General features: G+C 36.5%; 1 protein-coding gene across 2 annotated transcripts in view; it reads left to right on the top strand.

The window, feature by feature from the left end:
- The window catches only part of ptn (pleiotrophin), a 44,163-nt gene that overhangs the window by 6,894 nt on the left and 19,587 nt on the right, over positions 1-17,682 (top strand). Inside the window, exon 1 of one of the 2 annotated variants that reach the window (XM_051890741.1) lies at positions 3,338-3,522. The exons of the other annotated variant lie outside the window; for it this stretch is intronic. The gene's annotated coding sequence lies outside the window, so the exon portion shown is untranslated. Of the gene's footprint in view, positions 1-3,337; positions 3,523-17,682 lie in introns of those variants that run through there. 2 annotated transcript variants of the gene reach the window in all.

The raw sequence follows: 17,682 nt of genomic DNA on the forward strand, positions 1-17,682 counted from the left end.
GTATTTCTCGGCTGATAACGATAATTTTTGTGTCTTAACCTTTACAGCTGGAGTCTAATTAGCTAACTAATTCAATGGCAGCAAGACTAGCTCTGTGTTCACATGGTGTTGGCTAAACATTAACATCTGTGTGCTTGCGTATACAATATGTCTCGGGCTTATGGGTTTTGTTTATATTAAAAGGTTTGTTGCGTCTGGGCACAAACCCTATAAAGCCTACTGTATCATATTTGATACAAATAAAAGCCTCTAAATTGATCAAAACTGTTGATAAAACCTGTTGCACACTATCTTCTACACTAAATGCTGGGTTAAAAACAACCCAAGCATAAGAATTTCATCTTACTTTTTGTCTATAAATATCAGCATCTGCAGCAAATTGCATATTTTTGAGTCTCTGAATAAAATTAAACAGTTTTTTCCTCCATATTCTCGCTATATTATACTGTATGAGCCATAAAAGCCTGATGTATCAAATGTGATGCTCAACAAAAAATGTTAAACTCAACTGTTACATTTCCAAAACTGAGATTTTTTTTTTTTTTTTTTTGAGGTTCAAGCGTGTAGCGCTGAAACCCTATTGTAATTGTTAAATTTCCAAGGATCAGCATTCTCCCCTAAATTACATATTAACAATAATTAGGATATATAGAAATTTGCGAATGTGCATGTTGATCCAGATCTTCTGAAGTCCTCGCAGGAGTTGGCCGCGTCTCTTCAAAAGTGTTGGTCATCTGAGGTCTTCTTAAGAGGCTGGATCCAAACTGGAACTGATGTACTCTCTAGTCACCTCGGAACGGGCGTCCCGAGGTAAAACGGAAAAGCAAATGGAGAATAATTAGCATAGCTGCTGTTCATAACATTAAGCAAAGATTGTCATGTGCAATTGATCTGATAAGAGATGCACTATGTGAATGCTTGGGTAAAGAGATGCGTCTTTAATCTAGATTTAAACTGGGTGAGCAAGTCTGAGTCCCAAACATTATCAGGAAGGCTATTCCAGAGTTTAGGAGCCAAATGTGAAAACGCTCTCCCTCCTTTAGAGGACTTAGCTATCCTAGGTACAACCAGAAGTCCAGAGTTTTGTGATCTTAAAGAGCGTGAAGGATTGTAGGGCGATAAAAGATCGGTTAAGTACACAGGAGCTAAACCATTTAGAGCCTTATAGGTCATTAGCAGTACTTTATAATCGATACGGAAATTAATAGGTAACCAGTGAAGAGATGATAAAATTGGTGTCATATGATCATATTTTCTTGACCTGGTAAGAACTCTAGCAGCTGCATTTTGTACTAATTGTAGCTTGTTTATTGAGGAAGCAGGGCAACCAGCTAGTAATGCATTACAGTAATCTAGTCTAGACGTCATGAAAGCATGAACTAACTTCTGCATCAGAAACAGATAACATATTCCGTATCTTAGCAATGTTTCTGAGGTGGAAGAAGACTGTTTTTGTAACATATGAAATATGATTTTCAAAGGACAAGTTGCTGTCTAATATAACACCCAGGTCTCTAACTGTCGAGGATGGAGTAACAGTACATCCTTCTAAATGCAGATTGTAGTCTGAGAGATTCTGTGTACAGGTTTTTGGCCCAATAAGTAATACTAAAAGTGATCAGGCAGACCAAACTGTAAGTCGTAGAGACTCACACCGTCTACAACATCACCAAGTCTCACCCCGATCGGCCTGACGGGGGCGTTACAGCGGTCAAAAGTACAATATGGTTCATAACTCCTAAACTGTTATGCGTAGACTCAAGTGTCAAAATTTTTGAGTATTTTGGATTTTTTGAAAAACCTACTTTTGCAAACTAATCCTAGGTTTTTGGCCAGATCGGAACTAAATCAGTGCAGCAAGATTCTCTGTAGTCAAAAAAGTTGCAATTTCGATTCCCTAAGGGTTGCCAAAACGTTCAAAGTGGGTGGAGCCACTTTTACTAAAATGGCTATAACTTGTGAATGGAATAAGATATTTTCACCAAACTTGGTATACTTATGTAAGAGCTCATTCTGTGGTCGCTTGAAGAAGGGTGCGGTGACTGGCCACTTGGTGGCGCTATAACAGGGAAAAAAACATGAAAATGGCTATAACTACTTCAACGTTAGTCCGATTGGCTTGAAAATTGGCATGCAGTGTCTTCGTCCAGGGTACCATGATTGTCTACGAGGACATTGACACATCTCAAAAAACATGTCCGCCATCGGCCAATGAGCAGCTATCAGACAAGGTTAACGGAGGCCGATCAGAACGAAACTCGCTGGGCCTGTTTGACTCGCGGCCCTAGAGGCATGTGACAAATTCGAAAGAAATCAGCCTCTGGGTGGCACCTTCGTGTTTTTCACACACGCCCACGACATTCGTACCACACGGTAGAACTCCTCATTCTGGGGAGCTTTGCCTCTAGGACCGCCACTGTCCATCGAATCGTTCATTAAATATTGGAGATTATTTCAAAAACCAACTTTGGCAAACTAGTCCTAGGCTTTTGGCTCAACATTGATAACTGTTAAAAACTTTATAAACCATATATTTCCTATGGTAAATTGCCTGTATTTGCTGTAAATTGTCTTTTCCATCTATGATTGAGATGGTTACAGGCTTGCTAATTAAAACTTTTTACGCATGTGCTTCCGCTTGAACCCTGATAGTTGCTGCTCGCAGCTATATTTCATGCTATTATTTAATATGTCAGTTTTTACAGAGTTAAAACTGCTGGAAGACATCAGTAACTCTCTCATTTACAGTCTTTGTGTTGTTGTTAGAAATAAGCTCCATTTTTACCATAAAATCACTGTATAAAGCGTGTGTGTTGATGGATTTGAGACTGTGTACACAGGCTATTGGCAGGTGTTTGGGTTTTCTCGTGTGTTGCTGTTGGCCTGTTTTCAGACACAAGAATTGATTTATTTGTACCAGAGTAAAGCTGATTGTCAGTATGTGCTCTGCTCGCGGCGTGGAAATAAACGCATTTACACCAGACAATCTTCTTAGCACAGCGACGACATACGGTCAGAAAGACGAGGCTACATTCTCTATGTTTTACGGATGGTCTCGCGCATTACCGCATCTCATTACCTCAGTATCACTTTACCGTAGTGTGTCGAGGGAAACTTCATTGAGTGGAGTTCACCGTGGAGTTTAATTTCACGCACCAGACAGAGAATATATTCTGTCTCCTTTCATACTTTTATCCTTTCTTTCACTCTGACTGACGGACAGACAGCGGTTGCTTTCTTTAGCTCTCTCTCTCTTTCTCGTCCCTGGAATGACCTTGTATTAATGAGTGTGTGATCACGAGTCATTTGGGCTTTCAGCTCGCAGCAAATACACAAACAATCCCTCCCTCCACACACACACACACATATGCATTCAGTCTGTCGCTCTCACAGATACCATTAGCACGGCTCTGGTGGAAATAGAAAGATAAAGAGAGAGAGAGAGGAGGCTAAAAAGAAAAACAAAGAGGGGAAAAAGGTGGAATTAAGAACAGAAACACCAAACTATTTCTCAGACTACAGGTACGTAACTTTAAACCTCCGTCTTGAAGCTCCGAGCTGCTGTAATGCGAATTCATGACTTTTACGCTCATTTAAAGCAAAACAAGGTCTCAGGAAGAGATTTTTCTTTTAAAAAAGCTTCACGCTCAAGCAAATGCCACCTCAGATCCAGCGTCTCTCTCTCGCTCTCTCGTACGCCGGAGGATAAAAGGCTGAGATAACTGCTGTTTTTCTGCCGTTTGAGGCCTTCGTGCGCTCATTGCCGGTGCGACGCACGACTTAACGGTGTCAGTCTGCTGTCAGGGTTTAAACCGCGAGAAATCTCTCTCTGTGTCGGGAATACTGAGGTCAGCAGGTGTTTGTGACCTCTGGTTGGCAGAATAAAAAAATAATGCAAGTCGAAGTGTTTCTGCGGAGAGAATGACTAAAAGTTATAGGCTGAATCTGGGTGGACATACAAAACTTATTTTGACTGCAATCATTACAAGCACAATTTGTAATTGGCTTAATTGAATACATGACGTTAACTAAGCACATACTGTAACATATTTTATTATACCTGTATATCTTTGTCATATGAACATTAATTTGACTCATCTGATAACAGAATACTTCCTAAATTCTATTAGGAAACATTGAAACATATATTTTCAAACATACATACTGTATAAATAAACTTGAATTGGATTAAATCTCAGGTGACGTTTCGTCTCAAAACCAAAAGAAATTTATATTTTGCATTAAGAAAATAAATGCCTTTATGTTTTATAGTTTTAAACTGAGCTTATCCTTATTCTGAATGTTGATTCTCATTAAATTGTAATTATTGTAATATTGTATATTTTGTATTACAGTAAAAAACTGTATTTATGTTTTATATTTTAATTTCATTTTTAATTTGAAATATTATATATTGTTTATAATATACTTTTTACATAACAATAATAACAGATTATTTGGAAATAATAATGTCATAATTCAAAAAATGTTATTGATCCACAAAAGGCATTTTTGTATTACAGTAAAAAACTGTAATAATGTTTTATATTTCAATTTTATTTCCATTTTGAAATATTAAATATTATATATTGTTTTTAATATATGTGATATATTTTTTTTTATTATTTGGAAACATGTTTAATCGCCATTAAAATGTCATTCAAAAAATGTAGTTGATGATATAAAGGCATTTTCTTTATCTTTAAGTTTATCGTTATTCTGAATGTTGATTTTCATTAGGTTCTAATAACTGTATTATCGTTTTTAAATTGAAATATTAAACATTATATGTTGTTTTTAATATATAATATAAAAAATACACTTATTGTTAATTTGGGAATATCTGAAAATAATGTCAATACAAAAAAAAAAATCTCAATGAAACTTAGAAATATTTATTTTCTTTTATTGCAGAATATATAATATCTTGATTTTGGTGTGAAATATGACAAGTTCCTTGAGATTCACCTTTCAAAGTTTTCCGTGTTTTTTCTTTATGTCTCGGATGGGATGATGTAAATGACATTGTTATTCAGGAAAGCGTGCATTTCCCGTTTAAACTTCAAAGCGTTTCCTTAGAAAAGCATTTTAACGGGTTTGCTGTGGTCCACCTTTTATCTGTCCGGCCCACATCTGTGTCTGTACATCCCCTCTGGGACGACAGGAGAGAGAGAGATCAAGTGAACGGAGCTAAACGAAGAGTGTTTTACCTTCCTCCTTATCAACATACATCTCATGCTCCTCCCTTCCTCACAGTGACAGGTGAAAACCTCTCTGGAAATCTCAGCGGCTTACGTGTGCTGTTTTCTACTGCCTTCTTCTGAAAGGACCTCGTGCGTGTGGGTGTATCGTCTACATTCAGACTTCATGTATAGGGCATGTGTGTGTGTGTTTTAGAGAGGCCGTTTTTTTCCCAGGGTGGTGTGTGAAGTGGGTCGTTCCTGACTGGAATGAGAATAAGCGGGGTGCCGTGCGACCCTGTGAGCTCGGAGCGTCGGGCCTCAACGCCGCTGCTGTTGCCATAGTTATCGGTTAACCTATCAGAACGAGTCCTGCTCAACTGAACAGCCACCAGCCGCCCATCTCTCTTTTTCAGGCCTAGTTTAATGCAAGTTGTGACTCATACAGCTGTTCGCACAGAACGCGTTTTTCCATTCCACTGCGCTGCTTTTCCATTGTTTACCTATGTAAACGTGCTAGATGAACATGTTTGGGCTGGTTCAGAGTGTGTTTTTGCTGTTAAAAACACAAAATGCGACTCAGTGGAAGGAGGAAAAAATACGTATGGTCTAGAGCAGCGGTTCTTAAACTGGGGGTCGCAAAGAGGAAGCGGGGGGGGCCGCAGAAACACATATATTTTGAATGTGTGTATAAAATACTCGCCTGATAGCAGGCATGATATAACAAATTACAGTGAATCTGAAGCAGAGGTTCACAGAGAAGCTTATGAATGCCCGTGCGGCTGTGCGCACTTTACTTTCGCTTTCTAATTAGCAGCAATTTGGGGGCATTTGCTAGAATGGTGGGTTCATTGTTATTCTTAATGAAAAACACAACAACAAAACAGTACAACGACAAACTCGCTTATATTAAACATAGAACTTTTATTAACTAACTGAACTAAATGTTTTTATTAGGCCTGCTATAAAAAATCAAAATGAGGGTGGGGGGCGGTGCTGCGGAGGGCAAGTGATGTAACAGGTGTTGCGGCTGAACACCGTGTAACTAACACTGACTATCGCAAGCCTAGTTGAAGATAGTTTGCGTCTATTCCTCACCCCTATTCAGCCACGACTGGACAGCCTCGCATCCTCTTTTTTAAGCCCAACCGTCCCGCTGAGTGAGTAGTCCGAGACATTGTTGTTTTTATGTTAGAAAATATATAATATTAACACAGAGGAACAATATCATTGGAATCACTTTTAGAATGTTTTTCCAGCTGATTAACAATAAAAACATTGACAGCCAATCAGAATCCATCCTGCTTTAACGAGCTTGAGCATTTAAAGGGCCAGACGACATTTCTTGTAGTAAGTGCTTTTAATAAAGAGAGCGTTACCATGTGTTTGTGTGAACGCTAATATTGTTATCTTTATGGTTATTGTTCTTGGTGTGAACATGTCTTTAGTCAATATTATTTTATTTTGTAATGACAATATGCTGTTGATTATGGAAGCTTGTTTCTGCCACAGAATAAAACAAATGGCGAGTGGCGATAATGGCGAGTTTTTTTTCTTAACTCGCAATTCTGACATTATAACTCAATTCTGACTTTATGACTCGCAATTGCATGAACATGAGTCAGAATTGCGAGAAATAAACTCGTAATTATGAGAAAAAAGTCAGAATTGCGAGTTTATATCACACAATTCTGACTTTATAACTCACAATTCTGACTTTATAACTCGGAATTTCGACTTTATCTCGTGATTGCGACTTTATATCTCGCAATTCTGACTTTATATCTTGCAGTTGCGACTATATCTTTATAAAGTCAGAATTGCGTGATATAAAGTCAGAATTGTGAGATAAAAAGTCGCAATGACCTTTTTTATTTTTTATTCAGTGGCGGAAACAAGCTTCCATAGTTGATGGAGCTTAACCCGGAACATCTATATGTTCAGCACATAGTGAGGCACTAATGAAAAAGATAGGGAAACTGCTCTGGGATCAGCCGACGTTGTCAGTGGAGATTAATCTCCTGTGAGTCTGGTTGGCTGTGTGGGAACTGGTGGTTATATACACATCCGCGCACAAAAGCATGCTGGGTAGAGGTGCAGGGGGGGTTGTAGAATTTCTGTCTCTTCTGTTCGATTCCCTCTTTTCATTCGAGCAGTGTGAGGCCGCTTTCTCATACGTTGGGTCGCTAAGGTGCAGGAGGCTGACGGAGAATAACAGCCCTGCTTGTGTAAGGAACACACACACACACACACACACAGAATTCAGATTCTCAGAAGGGTGTTCCATGGAAACACACACACACTCACTGATCCCTTTCCACCGGGTTGGTGCTCCGGTAGGGAATATACGGACCGCTTTCTGAACTGACACAAGATTCCATTGACATGATTGACCGAATGATGATGTAACTGACTGTGTTACGAAACAAGCACTGTTACACAAGTTTATTCTTAGTTTTGAGTATAAAAGTACTTTGAGTATTTTGAAAGAGTCACCAAAGCTGCTTTTATTTGATCAAAAAGACAGTAAAAACTGAAATATTATTATAATTTAAAATATCTGTTTTCTATGTGAATATATAGTAAAGTATAATTTATATCCAGTGATCAAAGCTGAATTTTCAGCTTCAATGTCACATGATCCTTCAGAAATCATTCTAATATGCTGATTTTAAACATTTCTGATTACTATCAGTGTTGAAAACAGTTGTGCTGCTTCATATTTAAACCGTGATATATATTTTTTTTCAGGATTATTTGACGAACTAAAGTTCAAAAGAAATCTTTAGTAACATAATAAAAGTCTTTACTGTTGCTTTTGCTGAATAAGTGTTCATTTCTTTTAATTTTTTTCAATCATACTTTTGGACATAGGTTTTTTGGATCCCCATTGACCTATTTATTGTAATTCTTCATTTTTGTGATTTAATTAATTATTAGCTTTTCATCTACTCACAAACCCCAGTTGGGGAAATCCTGTTATAGAAAAAGTATAGGCCTGTTCACACCGAGTACAATGACAATAACTATAACTATGACCTTTTAATAATTCTGATTCTATGAGAGTACACTGTAAAAAATTATCACAACATTTTTTCTTTTGTCAAATCAACTTAATTAATGTGATTCAGATAACAAAATATTTTGAGTTTATGTTGATTAAACCAATCGCCTTTATTGTATTAACTCAAATTTTTAATTTCAATGAACTCAGAGTTTTAAGGCAACCAGGTAACTTACTTTAAGTTAAACCAACAATTCTTTTTTACAGTGTAGGGAAGTCCACACCACAACTATAACGACAGACAAACAACATTGTTGGAATCTCTTTCCGAATGATAAACATGTCCGAATGTCTGATTGACAGCCAATCAGAATCTACAAGTGCCAGATGAAGCTTGTAATAAACAAATGTTATTGTCCATTGGTGTTGATGCTAATAGTTATCGTTATTGTTCTTGTTGTAAACTGAGTTTATCTTTCTAATGCTCACTGAGGTGTAGATCTGTGTCCACCCTAATGTCTTCTGTTTATCTGAGATGATTGGGATCTTTCAGATTGATAGTTTGACGGATAAATGGATGCAGGTCTTGCAGAACTAATGTTGTTGCAGGCTGCGGGTCATTTAGACCCGACTGTCCATTTGCAGTTATGGTGAAAGTCATTATGTGTTTTAATAGTGTCTAAATGTCTGGTTCACTCTGTAAGCTTCTGATTGGCTGTTTTCTCCCCCGAGAGCGATAGAATGACCGCTTTTGCTGGAAAATAATGATCAGTTAATCCGTGAAACTGCTTTTCCCAGCATGCACCCTGCGATTGGCTCACCCTGTCGTAAAGTACAAAGTGTCACGGGTGATTATTGATCTCTGGACATGATCAGATGTGGGGTTGCACTGCATTTGTCTCACCTGGCTCACCCCGTCTCTCTTTCTTTCTCTCCTTTATGTTTGTCTGCGACTCCTTCCCAATCCCTGCGGGAGTGCTGGGTTGTTTGTGTTTGTCTAATGAAGTGAGATGATTGTGTCTCAGTATGAAGTCACCCGAGACTGAAAGAAAAGAAGCAGTGAAGTACGTGGAGTGATTGACAGATTGAGTGACTCAATGGCTGTTAATGAACACACATCAATTCTGCTAAAAACACAGATACCAGGAGAAAATTATCCACAAGTGAAAGGCCAGAAGCATCACCGTTTGAAGCATTAACATCTCGAGAAATGATTGATGAGAATAAGAGATCTTTTAAAGGGGTCATGAATTGGGAAATCAACTTTTCCTTGAGCTTTTGATATATAAGAGGTCATCTTACTATAGGAACAAACTGAAATCAGAACTGAAATATCTTGTTAGTCCAATAAAAGCTTTTATTGAATGAACGACTTGTCCTGGAATGTGCCTATAGATAGGTGAAACTCCGCCTCCACAGAAGAAATCAACGCCTACTTCATCATTGCAACGTTAGCCCCGCCCACTGGTGTGTTAGTGAGATGAGGAGGAGAGAAGAGCGATACAGGACTAAAATAACATCACCTTTCAAAGGATCCTAATGCTAGGAATATGGTTATTTATTTTCAACAATGTGAATGTCTCAGTTGAGCTTTATTTATTTGTATTCGGTACATTTCACTGTGGATTCTTTGGTAAATCAATTGCATTTCGGCGCAGGCTTTGCAAACAGACTTTTATGATACGAACATGACAGTAATGAAACAACATGTAAGTAACTGTGTTCATTCTAATGCCTGATCTGATCTGTAATGATTCATGTACAGTCAGATGTTCTTTATCTATGTGTCAGTAAATCAAACCAGTGACTAAACGCTCAACTTCACGTTGTTTCTCTTAGTAGGATGAAAATAATCTGCTATTTAAATGGTGATTAAATTATATATAGAAACTGATCGAAGAACGCTCCCTTTACAATCACTGGAGCTGTCAATCAAACAGTGACTAAGTTCTGGACTTGTGCCAAAACTCCCATTTTATTCAACAAATCTCTTAGTTACATCGACGTTTGCACTGTTAGTTAAGATGAAAGCATTCGTCAGTGTGCAGAAATTGAGTTGTAATGACGAGATCACTGCTTTCATGTGCTCAACAACATGTCTGTGATCGACTACAATGTTCATCACTGCAACCTTTCATGCCACGATCTAAATATAATGCCTTAGATCTAAATGTAATGCTATAGTTAACCTTGAGAGCTGTAATAGTAAAAACATGCTAAGAGAGAGTAATACTTAACTATTTCATATGCAAAGATGTCAGCCAATCACAGCAGTGGACGTTTACACTGAAGTCTCAGAGAGACACGCCCCTTAAAACAGAGTGTTCAAATCAGAGAGCTGAAATCAGGGTAAGAAAAATGCCTTTTATTTCTAAATTAAGACCATTTTTGATGTAAAAAGCATATTAACATTATAAGTGCACCCCAGGAAACATTATAAAACAATGCAGTTCATGACCCCTTTAAAAGAGATCATTTAAAGAGGACCTATTATACCTTTTTACAGTCTTGATGTTGGCTCCACTAGAAAATATTTTCATGTTTAAATGTTCAAAAAACTTTATTTTCCTCATATTCTGCATTGTTGCAGCTCCTCTCTTCCCAGTCTGTCAGTAACGCTCTGTTTAGTTCCTGTCTATGAAGCCCCTCCTTCTGAAAAGCACAATGTGCTCTGATTGGTCAGCTGGAGCAGTGTGTTGTGATTGGTCAAGCGCTTTGAGCATGTTTGGGAAATGTCCCGCCCCTTACCATAACCACCAGTTTCAACACACTACTAACTCAACCAGGCCCCGCCCCTTTATTCTGCATATGAATTATTTAAATGAGGAATATTGTGAAGAAAACTCAAGACTACAATGGAGGAGTTTCAGGGAGTTCAGAAACACTGACACTGATATAGAGAAGAACTCCCGCTCAAACAGCAGCATTACACACTAAAGAAAGATGAGCATGTTTTTGCAAAATAGGTCCTCTTTTTTATGGGCTCAAGAGAGACTTAGTGAAGCCCTTAAAAAATGACCATGAAAACAGTTTTAACAGTGTTTCTCCATCAGCTCAAAGACAAACAGCACTTACTAATAATAACACACTCTGGGCTGCGTCAGATCAGATCGATACTGACTCTGTGTGTGAGTGTGTACCTGTTAACAGCTGGAGAGAGATGGAAAGTTTGTTCCAAATTGAATTATTAAAGATGATGTGATGTTGTTAATCACAGTAATGGAGACGGAGAGGCCATTTCAGGAACGTAACGAAAGCCCACGAGACCAAGAGAAACCGCTATTGATCTGCGGCGTGAGTCAATAACACAGAGAATGTTTTCATTTTCCCCGTGAAACGTCAGCCGTGGAAAAACTTTCATTTGTTTAGGTGAGATGTTGGATGTGTTTTGCCGGTGTTCGAGAACAAATCTGATTTTACGTTTCTCAGGCTTGTTTTCCAGATCTCAAGCCAGCATTCATTCTAGAAATAAAATATAATAAAAATATAAATATTAGTTGAAAAACTTAAACTAAATGGAAATGTTGCCTTTGCAATAAACTGAAATAAGTTGAAGCATTAGGATTATTAACTGGAAATAAAAACTAAAACGGAAATAAAAATAAATTAAAAAGTAATGAAATGACAAAAGCACTTAACGAAATTACTAAAAATTAAACAAAACTTAACATGAAAAATAAAAAAAATAAAAAAGCTAATTTAAAACATTAATAAAAATAAAATAATACTGGTGTGACCACCAAAAAGACAATTAAATTAGAATAAAAAAAGTATTGTAACTTGATTATATTATTTATTTATGTAAAAATAAATAAATAAATAATATTAAACTAACTAAAAAAGATTAAAATAAACATAAATGAATTGAAATTATGATTAAAATAAATAAAAGGGATAAACATAGATTAAAATAAATAATAAAAATATAAATAAGTGAATAATGAAATATTTGATTAAAATAAATAAAGAATAAATAAAATGGATAAAAATAAAGGAATAATGAAAAATTACATTAAAATAATTAAAAATATATAAATAAATAAAATGGATAAAAATAAATGAATAATAAAAAAATAGATTAAAATAAATAATAAAAATATAAATAAATAAAATTGATTAAAACAAATGAATAATATGAAAAGAGATTAAATTAAATAAATAATAAAAAAATTAGATAAATAGAATGGATAAAAATAAAGGAGTAATGAAAAATTAGACTAAAATAAATATTAAAAATATAAATAAAACTGATTTAAATAAATAATAGAAATCATATTTAAATAATAAAAAAACGATTTGAATATATAAATCATAGTGTGTGTGGGTGTACATGAGATCATTATGATGGTGTCCATACGGGGGGTGGACGGACAGAGTGTGTGCGCCATCTGTAATCTCGCCGCTAATAGGCTTCCGTACACTAATGGCCGACGCAGTGGGCCAGAATAAGCGTTTAATAGGGGTGTTCTGGCCCGGCTGACTCACGCACACTCACTCTGGGCTTCAGAGCTCGTTGGGTGGGAGCGTAATGCACATCTAATCTTAAGAGCTTCTGTAGTGAACACAGATAATAATAGAGACGCTGCTCTAATGTTACGGCCCACATTTATTTTTTATTGTCTCTTTCTTTTCGCACAAACCTCTCCGAGGCCCTCGAGTCATTACGGCTGTCAGCGTCAGACACCCAATTAAAGAGCCCGAGTACATGAGATAAGGGTCCGGCCAACACTCCGGGGAAATTATGGATTATACCCAATCAGTTTGTGTGCTGATTTAATGGGCTTTTATATCATCAATACCTGGAGCACGTAAACACGTTATGATTGATCGTTTGTGGCTAAAGGAAGAGGTCGGCCAAGTTTCTGTCATCATTTACTCGCTCTCGTGTTTGCGGTGGACACAGAAGGAGATGTTTTGAGGAAGACGTTTGGAGTTGCTCTTTTCCAGTTCAGAGTGGCCATCAAGCTCCAGGAAGATAATTAAATTAGAATAAAAATGGTCAGTAGGACTTGTATTCAAAACTGGGGTCCAGGGATGCAGGAGAGTGTTGGAGGTCCATGGAAAAATTAGGAGAAAAACAGTGGTTAAAATATAACAATTAATAAATGTATATTAAATAAAAAATTAAATAAATAAATAATGAAAATTTAAAATATTTAAATAAATAAAATGTATTAAAATAAATAAATAAATGGTACATTATATTAAAATAAATGTATTTATTTATTTTAAAAAGTTATATTAGAATAAATATATAATAAAAATTAGAATGTTATAAAAACAAATATAAATAAATAAATAATAAATAATATTAAACTAAATAAAAAGATTAAAATAAATACATGAAAAATTTGATTAAAACAGATAAATAAATAATACAAATAATATTTTTATACATTATATATATTTTATATATTAGAATAAATAAATAATAAAAATAGAATGTTATAGAAACTAAATATTTTCTATAGAAACTATAAATAAATAAATAATATTAAACTAACTAAATAAAATGAATAAATAAATGAAAAATTGGATTAAAACAGACAAATAAATAAATGATAAAAAAAATTGTTTAAAATAAATAAAATTGATTTAAATAAATGGATAATTTTATATATCAAATGTATTAAATTAACAAATAAATGATCAATTATATTAAATAAATATTTTTATTTAAACAAGTTATATTAGAATAAATAAATAATAAAAAATAGAATGTTATAGAAGCTAAATATTTCCAATAAAATAAATAATGAAAGTATAAATAAATAATATTAAATATTAAAAAAAAAAGTCATATTAAACTAAATTATTTTAAAAATTTATATTAGAATAAATAAATAATAAAAAATAGAATGCTATAGAGGCGAAATATTTTCCAAATAATATCTTACACATTTATAATATTATTTTTTCGCCTTTTATACTTTAGGATGATCATATATGGGGGTCTGTGGCATATAAAAGTTTGAAAATCTTGTTCTATCCATAATCTAAGTCTTCCAAAATCACACAAAATTAAAAGACCAGAGCATTAGCATAGATTTTAGCAAATAATGACTTCTAATGAGCATTCCTTCTACTAAGTGATCGCAAAACACATGTGAATGTGGTTCATGGGTCATATGGACGTCTTGCATTTTGTTTCCTTGTAAATATTCTCCATGTGGGTTCCACAGAAGAAAGAAAGTCAGGTTTGGAAGGACACGAGGGTGAGTAAATGATGACAGAATGTTCATTTTTGGGTGAACTGTCCCTTTAAAACGGGTCTTCACATCTCTATTGATGAGTCTTGGTTTTAAAAAGTGGTGAGACGGATGGTATCGCTAATCTGAAAGATTATAAGATCTCATCCTCTCACTGGGATTAAAGTCGAGCTGTGTTGGCTGATATCTCCCCAAACAGACGCCGGCATTTGTCAACCGAGGAAGAGGAGTGCTTTTGGAAAGCTGATCGGGGACGCGTCCACCTACAAAACATAACTGTAGTCGTTCACAAACAAACGCAGGTCTGTAAATAAAGCTCAGGAGCCTCTTAAGCACATGAGATGAATCGCGGTGGCCAGGAGTTCAGGGTCAGCAGCGCCTCCCACGGTTACGCCCGCTTTCTCTGCGCACCTCTCCGTTTTTAGAGTTCTGACATGCAGCTGAAGTTAGAAGAACCTGCTGTGGGATAAAAACAATGACCTCGGCTTCACTGTGAGTGTGTTTGTGTGCGTTCAAAGCCTGCTGCCCCACAGAGAGGGATGTTCTTTAAAGAGCCCACCCACTCTTTCTCTGCCTTTATGTCACTTGCTTTCTTCTTCACACTTTCTCCAAGTGCTGACCAAAAATAACGCAACTCCTCCGTTAATATATAGCTGACTGTGAGAGTCCACCATCCTAAACGGCAGCAGAATATAAAACTAACAAAATTAAACTACTACCATGATTTTAGGACATGCACCTTGACTCAAAATTCAATGCAAAAGATGAACATGACGGCACATGCTGAGTTGAATCAACTCCACAGCAACTACATAAATTTATCTACTAACCATTCAGAAACGTCCAGTTTCATTCTAAAAGTTGTAACTTCTTCCTGAGTCTCTCCATCAGTGTCGACTCCGGTTTGAACAATGTAAGGCTGAACACCGTTACTGACAATCCTCATTTTGGCTGCGTGAGATTCTCCAGCTTTGTTGTTGTTGAGCAACCGAAGCGTGAGCTGTTAAAGCTCCGCCCTCTTCTGGAGCAGCAGCTCATTTGCATTTAAAGGGACACACACAAAAACGGCGTGTTTTTTCTCACACCAAAATAGGGGTAAATTGTTATAATAAATGATCTGTGGGGTATTTTGAGCTGAAACTTCAGAGACACATTCTGGAGACACCAGAGACTTATATCACATCTTGTAAAAGGGGCATTATAGATCCCCTTTAACATCGTCATATATATATATATATATATATATATATATATATATTTACGCTCTTTTGTGTGTGTGTGTGTGTGTGAGTGTGTGTGTGGTTCTGGTAAACCCTACATTATGGGGACAAAATGTCCTTACAAAGATGGCAATAGGAGAGAGAGAGAGAGAGAGAGAGTGCGTGTGTGTGTGTGTGTGTGTGTGTGTGTGTGTGTGTGTGTGTGTGTAGGCAAGAGGCTGATCAGAGCTGTCGGCAGCAGCCTGACAAGCTGAATAAACATCTCTCATACTTTTTTCTTTCTTAGTTAGTGGGGTTTGTGATGAACGTTGGTCTTAAGCCGACTGTTTCTGCTTGATTTAAGAAAACTGTCTGAGAGTCTTAAAACCCTGCCCTTCAGCGTTGCTATGGATATATAGTATGTTAAAAATGGACAGACGATTCTTTCTGCTGCCTTTGGGGATTTATTACGCCTGCAGAGGGCGCTGTGCCATCAACATGCCAGCTGTTAAAACACTAGAAGCATGAATATAGCTGTGCAAAATTATCATAAATACACCAAATTTTTCTGACATCACAGTGTAGTGCAGGGGTGTCCAGACTCGGTCCTGGAGGGCCACTGTCCTGCAGAGTTTCGCTCCAACCAGCTCCAAAACACCTGCCTGTAAGTTTCTAGTATGCCTAGTTAGACCTTGATTGGCTGGTTCAGGTGTGTTTAATTAGGGTTGGAGCTAAACTCTGCAGGACAGGTTGTTCAGCGATTTCAGATTTAACACATGAAACACTGCAGTGCAGCTGGAGTAAACGCTGATCAGCACAGGTGTTCTCTAGTACAGGTGTGAATACTCTCTAATCCAAGTGTAATCTTTGAGTTAAAACAGGTGTAAACACTGATCTAGTGCAGGTGTGCGCGGTCTCTCAGCTCAACTAATTTGGCCTTGTGTTTGCAAGTTTACTTCTCACTTTGTTCTCTATTAACTGATAAACACCACAGGGATGGGCATGAATCATTTTACATAACCAGGATAAAACTTTAAAACGCCCTGATGGAGCCTGTGTTTTAAGGATGAAGAGGTGAGGGGATGTGGGTGGGGGTGTTAATGATGGAGCCGTTGCTCTATTTTGGAAGTAATTGCTTTGTTCACGCACCTGCTTCCAAATGCACCATCTGTCATCAGCCCGAGAAAAACTCACAAGACAATCCAATATGTAACGTCTGAGAATCGTTATCTGGGATGCGGAGACGGTAAAGACATCACTGCTAAAGGATGTTATTTAAATCGAAGAGAAGTTTTCATTGTGTTGGTGTCAGTAGATGAAAACAAAAGTACTTCCTATTGTTCTTAAATATAGTATGTGAAGCAGCATGCGTTATGCAACAATAATTGTTCTATTCTACATTGAACAGCATACATACTGCATAGTGCAAAAACAACAACAACTTAGGAACTAGCGACCACCTAGAACACTGTAGCAACTACATAGCAATGCCCTAAAGTATTTCATTTAGATTAAAGAGACGTGTTTATTGTGTTGGTGTCATTATGAAAATAAAAATACTGTGAAGCAGGATGCGTTATGTTCTAAACTGTAGTATTCTACATTATTCTCACATATTTATTTGTATTGCGCTTTTCACAATACATATTGTGATAAAATATACAACAGAGTATCATCGGCATAACAGTGGAAACTAATTCCATGTTTTCTAATAATATTACCAAGTGGCAGCATATACATTGAAAATAGCACAGGGCCTAACACAGACCCTTGAGGCACTCCACAATTTACTGATGTTACTTGGATAATTCCCTGTTTAAATAAACAAAACGGTAACAGTCTGATAGGTGCGAACTAAACCACCTTAATGCCTGTCCCTGAACACCAGTGTCAATTTGTAGTCGATGTATGTATGTCATGATCTATAGTGTCGAACACAGCACTAAGATCACATAAAACTAGTACTGAGAGACAGCCTTGGTCAGAAGCTAGAAGTAAGTCATTTGTAATTATAACAAGCGCAGTTTCTGTGCCATGATGGGGCCTGAATCAGGACTAAAATTTTTCATAGATAAAATTTTTTTGCAGAA

The sequence above is a fragment of the Ctenopharyngodon idella genome, chromosome 4, assembly GCF_019924925.1.
Source record: "Ctenopharyngodon idella isolate HZGC_01 chromosome 4, HZGC01, whole genome shotgun sequence".
Lineage (NCBI taxonomy): Eukaryota > Metazoa > Chordata > Actinopteri > Cypriniformes > Xenocyprididae > Ctenopharyngodon > Ctenopharyngodon idella.